The following is a 14,305-nucleotide window of genomic DNA, read 5'->3' as shown; positions in this document are numbered from 1 at the left end:
AACCCGTGTCCCCTGCATCGGCAGGCGGACTCTCAACCACTGCGCCACCAGGGAAGCCCTACCGCTATCCTATTTTGATACCCGGTTGGGGGGGGCCCTTGGAGCTGAGCCTGTGATCTTATCCCCTGGCCTCAGGAAAAGACCAGACGCTTATCTTGGGGCATGGATCTGATGTGGGTGTCCCTTCAAAGGAACCAGGAGCTCCCTTGGCAAGGGGAAAGTATTTCTCCCCTTGGCCCTGGGAATTCTTGTCTGCTCACAAGCATTGTAATTCACCACTCCCCAAGGGGCACCTCCCCAAATCTCCTCCTCGGGCATTTTCTAATTCTTCAGGGCTAATCAGGGCTCCAGACTTAACCTTTGAGTTAGAGCCTGATGAAGCTCTTGGGGGTTTGAGGACACGCACAGGCTAGGCTATCAGCAGATGCCTCGTCCGGGCACTTGGATGGTCTGGGGCTGATAAGTGGGAAGCAGGTAATCCAGAGATTGCCCAGTTGGTTTCTTCAGGCTCAGTGAAGCTGCAGCAGCTCACACACCTGGAAGGTGCCTGGGCAGAGCAGTCTTGGGAGTGGCAGGGGTGTGGTGGTGGCTATGGCAGTGACCAAGTGCTTGGGCTGATGTGAAATCAGGGAAAAGCAAGACAGCTCCCTGGGTGAACTGAGTAGCGAAGGTGGGTGGCCTGCGGAGCCTGGCGGTGCAGGGGGCTCCCTGGGGAGTGCAGGCATGCAACAAAGCAGTTACAAGAATAAAGCAGGGTGAGGAGGAAGCACCCTCAGCATCGGTTGGCTGTGCTGCTTGTAGTTTGGCCACAAGCCAGAGGTGCTTTCTGGCTCTCCTTGTGTGAGGTGCTACTGAAATTGGAATAGAAACTAGATCATACTGGGCTTTGTGCACACCTTTAATATTTCTGCTATAGAAGGTAAGAGTAATGATTTACTTCCAGAAGAGGGGAAGAGGAAGGAGAAATGAAAGCAATCGTGCCCACGTGGATGAGTGTCGCGGGCTGTTGAAGCCCAGAGCTCGACTGCCGCTCACGCATGCAGGATGTCTCATCTCCAGATTGCATCATGCTCCCAGGAATGTTCGCTTTGAAGAATGTTTACCGAGACAGGTTGCTGGTGGGGGAGGAGTGCTGGCTGTTAGAAGTATTAGATAGCAGGATTATTTTCATGTTAGGCTTCAAAAATTCACTCCGTTCTCAAACCGGTATCCTTGCTGGGTAAGAAGGCACATGTTACGGACATTGCAGTAGCCTGACCTAATCGGGGTGTTTTGTCAGTAATGTCGTGTCTGAGGAGGGATGTGATAAAGAATTTGAGAGAGACGAGCGTGTATGACATTAATCCGGTGATTTATGAGAAGGTCTATGAATGGTTATCCCTTGTGCGAACATTGGCTTTGTTGTTCATTTAAACTTGGTGGATTAGAAAAGGTCACCTGATTTTATGCAAAGAACATAATAGAATTAGGTGGTAAGCTGGCGTCTGGAACCGGAAATGGCTTTTCCCCGTGGCCGCTTCTAAACCGTTCTACTTTATACGTGCTTATATTCTGCTTGGTCTCTAAGGAAGTGCTGATAAACGTGGCATTGAGGTATATGTCTTTGCTGATTTGTGTTATTCAAAATGGTGTGACGTGAGTTTAGTGCGATCTCATAAACGACATCAGCGCCGTTCCAGTGGAACTTTCTGTGATGACGGGCATGTTCTGTATCCGCGCTATTCAGATATAGCCAGGTAGCCACATATGTCTATATAGCATGTGACGTGTGACCAGTGTGACTGAGGAACTAACTGCCTTTGAACTTTATTTTTGGCACTGGACAGGGAAGCACCAGCGTAAGCTCCCTTTGTATTGCTGTCGTTGGCCCATGAGCATCAGGAACCAGCTCACCATTAGTTTATACACTGAAAATGACTACTGATTGGAAGAATAAAGTCTCCAGTGTGTAACAGCTGGTAACCTCATCCAAGCTGGCGCCCCCGAACCACCACAGTAGTGCGTAGTGATAGTAAGATTACATTTATGGTGAGTCCAGAAGTGAGGGCCCCGCTCTCTGTGGGTAACTGTGAGGGCTTGGCCTTTTGCTCAAAGGGGAGAGTATGAGTTGAGCGCTGGGGTCCGATTCTGTCGCTGCCACAGTGAAGAGTGAGACTCCTCAGCGTGCAGTGCCTTCACATTCTGGTCAGGTAGGGTGTGGGGAGAGGGCAAAGCATTTGGAGAAAAGGGTAGAAGAGAAGGTAAATGAAATGGGTCAATATGGAAATTAAAAGGAAGGAAGGGTCCATTTGGCTCAAGGATATGGGGCTCAATATGATTAAGGAATAGAAGCGCAACAGTGGGCAGCTGTGACTGTTGTACCAGGGAGAAGTGATGCGGACATCTAGCGGGAAACGTGGACAACCTCTGGGAAATACAGTGGAGAGGGTGAGCTTTGGCTGCCCCGTTGGAATACCAACTGCAAACAAAGATGCATAAGCCATCGCTGGATTGGCAAAGCCAGAAATGGCTTGGTTAGTTGCTGTCTTGCACACTCTTCTTTTGAAAGGTTGAATCTGAAAAAATAAAGCCATGTGCCTGATTAGAAATTCAGATTTCCAGTTAAAAGTTAAGTGTGTGCCTGAGGACTGTGAAACAAGAGTGCCAGTGTCTCAGGTGGGTTACAGAAGCCCCTGGAGGGTGACACTCCTGCTCCCTCAGCAAGTGATATTCAAGTGTGAGTGAGGTTGTACGGGACAGCCCAGATTTAGTGACACTCATATTGAAACTGACTTTCCTGCAGTCATTTATCAGCCGCTGCCTGCACTGGACTGAAGATGACTTGAACTTTACTGGCTCAAGCTGTGTATTGTATGACCATTTGGATGGAAAAATGAAGGATTGGTAAAACCGACGTGTTACGACAAGAGCTCGGAGCACGTTTAACTTTCCCCGTGGGAGAAGGTGGTAGGGAGGTAGAGACCCTAGGGGCAGTGGTGGTGGAATCGGCTGGCATCCTCCTCCTGCCTGTGAAGTCTCGGTACCGTGAAGTGCTGGGCCGGAAGTGGTGCCGTATCTGCTCTTTGGCTGGCGGAGAGAGAGCTTGATGCAAGTGCCGGAGGTTCTAAACGTCATATTGTTACGCTTAGAAAAAATAAATTAATTTTGTCTTTTGTAATTACAGAAGTAATAAATGCTCACAGTAGAAAAATTAGAAATTTTAGAATAGAAAAACAGCCCTATCGTTCTGCCACCCCCAAAGCAGCGACTATTAAATTTTGGTGTGTTTACGTGATCATAGTTGTGTTCATGTAAACAATAGAATTCTATGTCCTGCTTTATTCACGTAACATTATATGCCACAAGTAAGCTTCATTTTAGAAGGTAGCTTAAAATGATGCTGTACATTTTTCTATGATTACTTTTGTATGAAGAAGGGAAAATGTCATAGATTCTTTCCACAAGTGTTTATCGACCAGGAAAACAAAACAAAACCCTCCTTTTTATAATATGTATTGTTGATTTTACAGAGTGGCCCAATTGTCAGTACATGCTGAGGCTCGAATCCCAGTTATTGGTTAATGCCCTGGGTCACTTCCTTGCTGTTACTCTTCATTACTTATATGTAATATGAGAAAACCTCTTAGTGGGTGTTGAGGCTGGGAAGGTGGGCACTAGGGAGACAGATGAACCAAAGCTGGATGTGAAAGGAAACCTGACTTGATACCAGAAAAACTCATCCAGACGAGTCGGGAAGAGAAGGAAGCAGAAACAGAAACAAACAGTAGGAAGTGAGGTGTTTCAGGGTGCTCAACCCAGCTGACACAGACAAGACAGAGAGAAACAGAGACCCCGCATAGGAAGCTTAGGAAAACATCACCAAAGGGAAACTGGAAGGAAATGATTGGGAGATCCAAAGAACAGTCCCTCAGAACAGAATGTTAGGGGCAGCAGGAACTCTTTATCCAAGATCTGCTTTCGTGGGTGTGTCTGGGAGAGTCCAGGCCCATGGATTTAGGTGGTGAGCTGGGTGGAGACGGTGCAGTCAACAGTGCTAGTCTGGCAAACCACCAATAAGTAAGACTAATTAGGTTAGTCTTTTCTTCTTATACTAATTTAAAGTTTGGAAATGGGATTGATGCTACTAAGCTATAAAACCTTATAAAACAGCAATTTTAAGTTGCTTGGAAACATCTTGAAACTTTATTTGCAGAAGCAAGGTCCAAAATGTGGAATCTTAAAATCTAGGACCCATGTCACTGGAAGCTGGTCCTCTTTCGGCTGTGATTATTTCGTAACTCATGTGTAGATCTGTGTTGAGATCTCGGAACTGTTGCATGAAACATGAAAGAAAAGAAAAAAGGAAAAAAAGGGAGAGGGAGTAACCTTAGCAGAGCTCTTAGCCTTCTGAAAAGTAAGTTTTCAAGCCTAATTTCTGGCAGGTCTCTCTTTATGCCCCGGGCTATAAAAGTTTTGGGTAGATTTTCTTCTTTTCTCTTCTGTTTTTGGGGTCATCTTTCCACCACAAACCAAAGCTTACCAGTGTTTCGGTTTTGAAATAAAGGGGCTGGGGCTGGAGAAATATCCTAAGAAGATCACTCGGAATGCACAGTTATTTGTAAAAGTTCTGATTCAGATTTTATTCCTTTCCTTCACTTCAATGAAAATTTCTTATTGCAGTTGTTGAGGTTTTAAAAATTGGTTTTGGTAGAAGAAATTGCCAACTTACTGGAATTCTGCTGAGTGGTATAAGCTGAATTTGGTTCTCTTATCACGAGTGTTCCGCCTTTTCTATTTGTGGTTTCATTCTCTGGATAAAATTCTCCTTGTGGAATGCGAATAAAGCATTTTTCTTTAAATTAGACAATTGGAATATTTATTGACAGACTTTTATCCCGTAAGTTAAAAAAGAACTTAGGGGTTTTCAGGTTAATATAATACTACAGACAAGGAAATGTGAAGGAACTAAAGTCTTATTGTAGGTGTAATGTCTTCACGTTATCGTCTTTTCTTATTTTTTTTATGTTTGTTTTTTTTTTTTAAACAAGTCCCAAGGCTAGGAAGCTGTCTGGTCTAATGATAGGTCTAATGTTCTGCCTAGTTTTTGATCACAAATACGTGTTTAAAAACAAAATAAAAGTGAGTTAAGATTAGGAGTCGCTAATTAATCTAAGTACTCTGTTATCTGAACTCTGCCTGCCCGTTGGAATTACCTTGGAGCTTTAACAAACAATCCTGAAGCCCTGGTCCCACCCCCACAGAAGTCTGACCTAATTGGCCTGAAGTGCAGCCTGTGTTGCAGGAGTTGTAGAAGCTTCCCAGGTGATTCTCAGGTACAGCCAAGGTTGAGAACCATGACATGGCTCCTTAAGGGAGCCCTGCTCTGCTGAAATCACTTTGACTTACTGGGTTTTCAGTGTTTTGGGAATTGGAGAATTGTGGTTCTACTTTTATCTCAGTTGGTTACAAAAGCAATTAATGGAAGCCCATTTGTATTAGGTTTGCAGACTTTTAATGATGATCACCATCAACATCATGGTAGATCCGTGGGAAAGGTAAAAAACAAAAAAGATTCATTGAAAGTTTCCTAAATACTCGAACCTAAATGAGATGATTAAACCTTTAAAGATTATTTTTAAACATTAAGAAGGAATCAAGTGATTGTAGTTTGCGGTCACATTCATTTATTGGACTTAAGAGGTGCACAGTTCGGGATGAAGGGATGGATGGTTGTTTATACCAATGTCCTAGGGCGTTACAAGGAGGCCTGATGTTTGACAGTAGTACCAACCTAGCTGTCGTGTATTCTAAATCACCTTTTTCTTTCATGTCACAAACCAACTTAATTTCTGAAATGTGATCTAGGAGGGGGGAAAAAATGACAGTTCTTTCTCTGAACTCTAAATGTTTCATTCTCCAAAACAGGATCCTCAGCTCCCAACAAACCAGCTTAGTGAATAATTCCAGAGCTTCTGTCCCTAAAGATTCTGTTTTAATTAAATCAAATCATTATAAATTTCAAACAAGTATAAAATCTTAAGGAAACTACAACTACCTTATAAAACATGAAACAAATGAAAAATATGAAATACATCCTGGAAATAGTATTTGTAAATGCTTTTTGTGGAAAGTTAAATTTCCACTTAAGGATTTTGTCCCCTTTTCTTTTGTTGAAACACTTCAGAATACCTGTGTGTGCAGACGGTTAATGAAAGAATTGCCCGCACAGGGGAATCCTTAGGTTTCGGGCTTGACTGCAGTGTCAGTGTGTTTAGGCTTGCTGAGTACCCAGTGGTTAATCCCTTGGAAGGGACTTTAGGGCAATTAAGATTCTGGTTAGCTTTCATTGCCAGGCAGCATGAGCTCTATCACTTTATTGGGACAATTTGCTGTAACTTTTAGAGTGCCTAATTTGGAAGACATTTTTATGAAACATGGCCTCTTACTTCAGTCATGGGCAAGAAATCCAACAGAACTTATTCTTCTTATTCAATATGAGATTCTTCGGAAGAATACGTGTAAAGCATAGGAAAGAAGTGATGCAATCATATGCTGAATACGAGAGCCCGGGGTAAATAGTCTTTTGTTTCTTCATAACATTTAAAATAACAAACAAAAAACAGAATCAAGAGTGAAGTTAAAGGTGTCTAGAATTTTGAAGCAAACTTTGAGGAAGCGAGCTGGGCTTCATCCAGATTCTTGAGACTTATCTACCATTAGGTTTCTGCTGGTCTAACTGAAGTAGACTTACCTACCCCCCAAGTGTCCAATGGGGGCTCCTCATTAGGGTTAACTCTTAGGAACATGTTAACCCCAAAGTGACACTATTTGTTTCTGAGAAATTACAATTATTTTTAGCATATAATCTTTCAATGTCTAATTAGTTCCCTCAAAGCTACATGGGAACTTCACTTCAGAACTTAAGCAAAGGGAAATAGAGTTTTATGCATGACTTGAATTCTACGTATCTGAATAAGCAATGCACACTTTCTTTGAGCATGAATCCCACAAATATTTAATGAACATAGAGTCTGTACATTTTGTCCCCATCCTTTAACACAGTTTTACACTTTATTTTGTAGAACAGTTTTAGATTTACAGAAAAGTTGCAAAGATGGTACAGAGAGTTCCCATACACCCAGCCCCCTAGACTCCCCTAGTTTCCCTTATTATTAACATCATATATTATAATGGTATATTTGTTAAAATTAATGAACCAGTTTTGATACATTATTATTGACTAAAGTCCATCCTTTATTTAGATTTCCTTAGTTTTTATCTAGTTTCCTTCTTCTGTCCCAGGATACCATATTACATTCAGCTGTGTTTCCTTAGGCTCCCCTTGGCTGTGAGAGTTTCTCAGACTTATTTTTGATGATCTTGACATTTTTGAGGAATACTGGTCATGTATTCCATAGAATGTCCCTTCATTGGTAATTTTGGGGTGTTTTCTCTATCATTAAACTGAGGTTATGGGTTTGGGGAGGAAGACCACAGAGGTTAAGTGCCATTTCCATCACATTATATCAATAGCATATAATATCGGCATGACTTGTCAGTGTTGATGATGACCTTGATTACCTGGTAGAGCTAGCGTTTGTCAGGTTTCTCCACTGTAAAGTTACTCTTCCCCACTCCTCTTCCCATATCATGTTCTTTGAAAGGAAGTCATGATGTGCAGCCCACACTTTAGGAATGAGAAGTTATCTGTATGCTTCCCTGTGGGCAAAGTGTCTAAAACTATTTGGAATTCTTCTCCATGGGAGATTTTTATCCCTCTCACTTATTTATTCAGTCATTTATGTCAGTATAAATTCATGGATATTTATTTTACACTTTGGGTAGTCATCTAGTACTACTTTATTCAGAGTGTTCTAGCTTTGGTGATGAGGGACTCTTTCAGTTGGCTTCTGTGTCCTTTCTACATATTCCTGTCATTGTGGGGTTTTATCTTAGGGTGGTGAATATTCTTTACGATACTGTAATGGTAGATACATGACACTGCATTTGTCAAAGCCCATAGAACTTTATGGCACAGAGAGGAAACTTCAGTGTGTGCAAATAAAAAATTAAGAGGTTGGAGGATCCTGTGATGGAATGCAAAATGTAGCAAAACAACCTAATTGTACTAAAAACTTCGGAAACAACCTCACTGTAGAGGATGGGAGCAGGGTGCAGACCTCAGTAACTTTGGAAATGAGTAGAGTCTGTAAGAATAAAAGCAAAAGAAACTGTACATAAGCATGTCTTCTAGGTGAGAAAGTTGTTTCCCATAGGGGTACAGGTTAACATTTCTGATACCACTATTAATATATACTGGAAATAAGTAAGTCAATGGATGATGGAGAGTAGGTGTCAGGTTTTTCACTATTGGAGTGGGAGTTTACAGAGAAGCAAGGGGAGGAGGCCAGAATGATCCATGTGCTAATGAATGAGCGATGTGGACATCACTATGTACTCATGATTAGTTAAAATAGATACACATGGTTGTGTATGGAACTATTTGTAGGTACGTGTATATACCTAGGTTAGGACACACATATTTCATTGCTGTGTCAGTTGAGAGGGCCTAGAAGCAGCAATACTCCAGTAGCATATACAAGATGAGCCCACCCTTTAAAAAAAACCCAAACAAACAGGATTATCCATCACATTTTGTGTGAATTTCAGCTTCAGAACTGTAGGCTTGCTAACACTTATATTAAAACGATTTAAATTCTTTGCTCTTTTAGCTTATTTACATGTGAATGACCGTAAAAGTCTATAGAACAATAGGCTGAACTTTGATGTTAAAATTGATTTAAAAAAAAGTTTGTGAATAAGTCCATATCACGTAAGAAACTTTTTCCGAAGGTTTGGAAAAATTAAAATTGGAACATTATCAGAAAAAACTTCAAATGTAATCATAGATGTTGCTTCCCTAGGTGCCTCAGCTCTTCCTACTATGAAGAATTTTTTTTCTCCTCAGGCTGTAACAAGATACTTTCCTTCCCCTCCATCCTTTCTCTGTCCAGACTTATGGCCCATAACCTTTCTTCTTCCACCTCCAGGGACCCTTACATTTACTATCCACAGCTGCCTCTTCAGGACAAATTCAAAATTCTTCATAATGTATCATTCAGAAAAACTTAGTGAATTTGTCCTAATTCTTTCCTTTCAGGTTATGCCCAGGAACTTCAGTGTTTAAGACAAAAAGAGGTCCACCAAGGATCTTTATTTCCTTAAGAGAATCAGCTAAGTAGAACCTGTATCTGTAGCAATACTAAATGCTGGTGGAGGCTTTGACAACATAATTCTTTAATATGTTACTTTGGTCAGAAAATCTATTATTTTCCTATCCTGAAGTGTTTTTGAGAATTTTTTTCTCTTTTTGTATTACATGTGGGTATATCATAATACAGGTAATTTCATTTGTTGGACTTCTAGGTTGTGTCTGGGTTTTTTTCCCCCTTAGCTAGTAGGATGACATAATGGGGCATATCAGAACTTTCGGAGGGGCATGCAGAGTTTTTGTTCAAATAAATCAAGGTAATTAAGGTAGATAAGAAGTAAAAAATATTCTTATTTTTAAAGTAAGGTGGTATTATGAATGGTGGCACCCTGGGTTTCTAATTTATGACCACCATTGTACCATGCTCCTACTTCATGTCTATTTTATGTGAATTCAACTTTATAGGCTCTATTAAAAAAATACAACAGGGAGGGGAGATAGGGAGAAAAATAATAATTTGAACCTCAGGTGGTTCTACACTCAGTGAGTGTAACAGCCCTGAGTGAGCATGAGGCTGGACGTGAATGTGCGCTTCCCTCCCTGGGGCTCACAGTGAGTGCATCTTACGCGTGGATGTGAGCTGTGCTTTTAAGACCTTTGTTTTCTGTAAAACATGGCCTCTCAGTGAAAGCCAACCTTTTTTTTTTTTTTTTTTTTTTTTGCGGTACACGGGCCACTCACTGTTGTGGCCTCTCCCGTTGCGGAGCACAGGCTCCGGACGCACAGGCTCAGCGGCCATGGCTCACGGGCCCAGCCGCTCCGCGGCATGTGGGATCTTCCCAGACCGAGGCACAAACCCACGTCCCCTGCATTGGCAGGCGGACTCTCAGCCACTGCGCCACCAGGGAAGCCCAAGCCAACCATTTCTTCTGGTGCCCTACAGAGGTAACGATGTTCTCCAGCAAAGAACTGTTTCTTTTGAACTTAGAGTGATGACATGGTGCCTTCTAAGAGGTTTTTGAGGAAGACTTTGATCATCTCTGACTTTCACCTAATGCTGGAACTTGAACTACATGAAATTGTCACTGTTTAGGCTGAAATTATCCAGGATAGGCTTGTCCTTGCATCATGGGTCCTGCTGCCTTTTGTCTGTATTTTTTTAAATTATTATTATTATTTTCCCCAAGAATCATGTTTAACAGTGTTAAAAACTGTAGTCTCTGGTGGTCAAACAATGGAGCAGAAAAGCAAAACAAATCCTCCTCTTTCTGTCTCAGTATGATTTCCTTGGAACTTCTTTTCATTTTGCCATGTCTCTGTTTTGAAAATCAAGCTATTACTCTTGAGATAAAGATAAGAATCTTTCAGTGTCTATAATATAGGAGAGAAATATAATGAAAGGGAAACTTTATTTACAGTTAACATTTAAATTAAAACTTAGTGAAAACGTATGTCCTTTACTGTTATAATCTCATTTGATCCTTACAACTCTTTGAAGTATAGATATCCCATTTTATAGGAAACAACTGAGGATCAGAAGGTATGAGTGACTTGGTGAGGACCACTAAGTAAATAAGTGACAGAGTCCAGATATATAGATCTTCCTTGACTTATGATGGGGTCATGCCCTAATAAAACCATCATAAGTTGAAAATATCATAAGTGAAAAATGCATTTAATAAATCTAACCTGCTGAGCATCCGCTTTCTATCCTGTTCCATTGATCTATCTTTCTGTTTTTGTGCCAGTACCATACCGTCTTGATAACTGTAGCTTTGTAGTATAGTCTGAAGTCAGGGAGCCTGATTCCTCCAGTTCCTTTTTTCGTTCTCAAGATTGCTTTAGCCTAGCATATTTTAAATGCTCAGAACACATCCATTAGCCTACAATTGGGCATCATCATCTAACACAAAGCATATTTTATAATAAAGTGTTGACTATCTCATAATTTATTGAATACGGTCATGAAACTGAAAAACAGAATGATTGTATGGGTACAGAATGGCTGTAAGCATAGAGGGTGTTTACCCTCATGATCGTGTGGCTGACTGGGATCTGTACTCGCTGACACTGCTCGGCCTCATGACAGAGTGTCATAGGGCATATCGCCAGTCTGGGAAAAGATCAAAATTCAGAATTCCAAGTCCGGTTTCTACTGAATGCGTGTTGCTTCTGCACCATCGGTAAAGTCGAAAAATCCTAAGCTGAACCATCATAAGCCGGCGACCATCTATATAGGTCTCCAAAAATCCCGTACTTTTTCTTTTCAGCTTGAGGCTCCTTAAAAATATGAATGTAAAACACGGTTTTTGTTCTCAAGGAATTTTGGATCCCATTGGAGGATAAGAAAACTGTACAAATGCTGTAATTTAACTTGAAATATAAATACTCTTCTAGGGAGGTTCAGTTTTATCATTGTTGAGAGGTAGGTGACAGCATGTGTCCTGGATAATTGAGACTTTATGGAGGTTATTTTCTAAGTAAAGGATTTTCTAATTAGAGCGGGCACAGTAAGGCTGATGAAATCATTTACATTCTTATGTTGTCATGGTTGTATGATATCTGGTGAGAAAGTGGCCTTGGGGATATATCATTGAATTCTGCCAACTGCAATTGCAATCAGCCCGTCAGAGAAAGCAAAGAAATTAAGCCGTTGAATATGAATGAGATGTAAATAACATCTTGAATTAATTTAAATGCAATCACATTGACCCAATGCTGGGACAAACTCAATTACTGTAGAAAACAAGGAGGATAAATGACCCATATTCAGGAGAAATTCTTTGGTAAGAAAACGAGTTGGCCTAAAAAAAGACTGTCAACGCAATATTTGATACTCCACTTTTTATGTTAACTGTGCACACTGCTGGTCAGTAAACTCAATTTATTCTTTAAACCATGTCAATAAATAATAAAGCAAGTGAGATTGGAAAGTCTCTTGTTGGGTTTCTCATGTGTACTGTTGGGTAATTCTAGTAGTTTTATTGCCAGAATAATTTCTATATCAACAATCAGTTGATATGGAATTGGTCAACAAGGACTGTGCTTTGGGGATAATTAGATTGAGATGCACCTACCTGGCATCTCAACTCAAGAACTGCATTTTAGAAAGTTCTTTCATATCTCTGCATTGTCCTGAAGGTCTTCTGACCTGTCTCTGACGCTTAAGAGAGGAGCAGCCCACTCCAGTATTTTGTTGACCTGGGATTTATCCCAGGTTTAGTGGCTCTAAAACTTCAGTGGCTCTAAAACTTTACTTTGCATGATAATGAGAAAGATAACAGTATTTCCTGACCCAGTACCTTCATTTCCAAATGGTGCTTGTCTATACTTGTGGAGGTTCCCTTCCTAGGGTCTCTGGACATCTCTCAGGCAGGCAAGAGTTCTGTGCACACCCCAAATATTGTATGGAGCCTTAGAGAACAAAGTGTTTTCTCCACCTAACAGTACTGCTGTTCGCAAACGTAGACACTGTTATGATGAATAAAATGCAAATATATATTTAAACACTTTACCAGAGTTCGCATAGCATTTTTTTTTGCTCAAGATACACACTTCAATTAACAGATATTTACTAAAAATATTACAGCTGTCATATAAAGATTCTTCGTCTACGGGTTGGGACTTAACTGTGTAAATCATTCATTCGTTTAGCAGCTGCCTACAGTGTTCTAAATCCTAAAACTGAGAATGAATGGAAACCCATTCACAAGATTTTATCTATTTTCTTATAGAAAGTTGTGTATGGACTAAAACTCTCTTATCTGATAGTAGAGTTGAGAGTAATTTTTCCTTACAGTTGCTCCAGCTGAGTAAGAAAAATATGTACTTATTCTTCAAATAAAAGGTCACAAAGTAGAGAATATATTTTTTGTTTTAATTCAGTTGTGATGCTTGTCATTACATAGCTTATAGCTGATCTACTTGTATGCTATATTTACATAGCAACCCATATGAACACAGAGGTGACGTATGTAATTCTGATTTCCTTCGCATCTAGCTGTACCCCTCACCCAACCCCAGCCCAATCAGACAGGATTAGCTACCAGGGAGCAGGTTACGCATCTGTTTTCTCACACAGCATGGCACGAGAGTGCCAACGATTTTTGAAATAATTGAAGTAAAGAGATGAATGTTAATTAAGACACATATTGTCATGTTCCAGGTCTGCAGAGTTGAAAGGATCCTCACACTGTTTCCACTCTCCTTTAGTTTATTTGGCTGTCAGATGCCCTCAAAACAAAATACAATACTTCTGTGAAAAGAAATGCTTAAAAGAGACTCCCGTATGAGACTTGGGATCTACTTTTTTTCTGCTGCAGACCCTGGCTGCCGTGCTGGCCCATGTATCTGTGCGCCTGCCGGTGGGGGTTTAGAGAAGTAAGTTTGAGCAGTGTCAACGATTTATGGGGAGGCAGTAATGGGCTTCTACTGAATGCTAATTACTGACGAGTTGTTCAGGGAGACTGTGTAAGAACTGTCGGTTTGTGGTAAATTAGTCGCTAGCTCCATTGAGATGGACTGCGAGTTTAGATCAGAGCCCCAAAGGCGCCCAGCTCCTTGTGACGGATGGCCAGACTTGGTGACAATTTGAGAAAAAACGCCCCAATTGTGCTAAACGGTAAAGTGGATGACTTTACATGAATTTAATAAGTACAATTCTGGTTAAAAGTGAAAGCTTCCAAGCCCTTTTGGATTAAAAGGATGGGGAGACTGGATTGTTAAATGAATTATCAGAGTTGTTTTGGCTCTTAGATCTGAAAAGCTGCCAATGGTATGAAAGAATAGATTGCTCTGGAAAAATCCCTGCCCTGAGTATGACGGCCTTTATTTGTCTGTGTACTGGAGCTTTCTGGCTGTCCACACGCATAAACCTCAACCTTTATCTCATGCTGCACAGGGTGGCTTTTCTGAGAAATGATCCTCTAGCTCCCGACCAAAACAGGCGTCTGCATTGGGAGGGTTTTCTTGAGTCTCAGGCGGCTCTCTTTCAATTCGCGGTTACCTTTTTTTCTTCATTTCCATTTCCAGCAACGAGAAGAGAGTTAATGATTCATTTGCTCCCAGTGACCTTTTGAATAACTGGACTGCGGTGTACCAGTACCACTCTGAGCT

At 40.9% G+C, this 14,305-nt stretch overlaps 1 protein-coding gene across 12 annotated transcripts in view; it reads left to right on the top strand.

Annotated features, from left to right (window-relative positions):
- Nucleotides 1-14,305, top strand: part of ARHGEF28 (Rho guanine nucleotide exchange factor 28) — a 308,933-nt gene that overhangs the window by 161,896 nt on the left and 132,732 nt on the right. The window lies entirely within an intron of this gene.

Source organism: Orcinus orca, chromosome 3 (genome assembly GCF_937001465.1).
Source record: "Orcinus orca chromosome 3, mOrcOrc1.1, whole genome shotgun sequence".
In the NCBI taxonomy this organism is placed as follows: domain Eukaryota; kingdom Metazoa; phylum Chordata; class Mammalia; order Artiodactyla; family Delphinidae; genus Orcinus; species Orcinus orca.
Note: the sequence above shows the minus strand (reverse complement) of the source record. Positions and strands in the feature narration are given on the sequence as shown.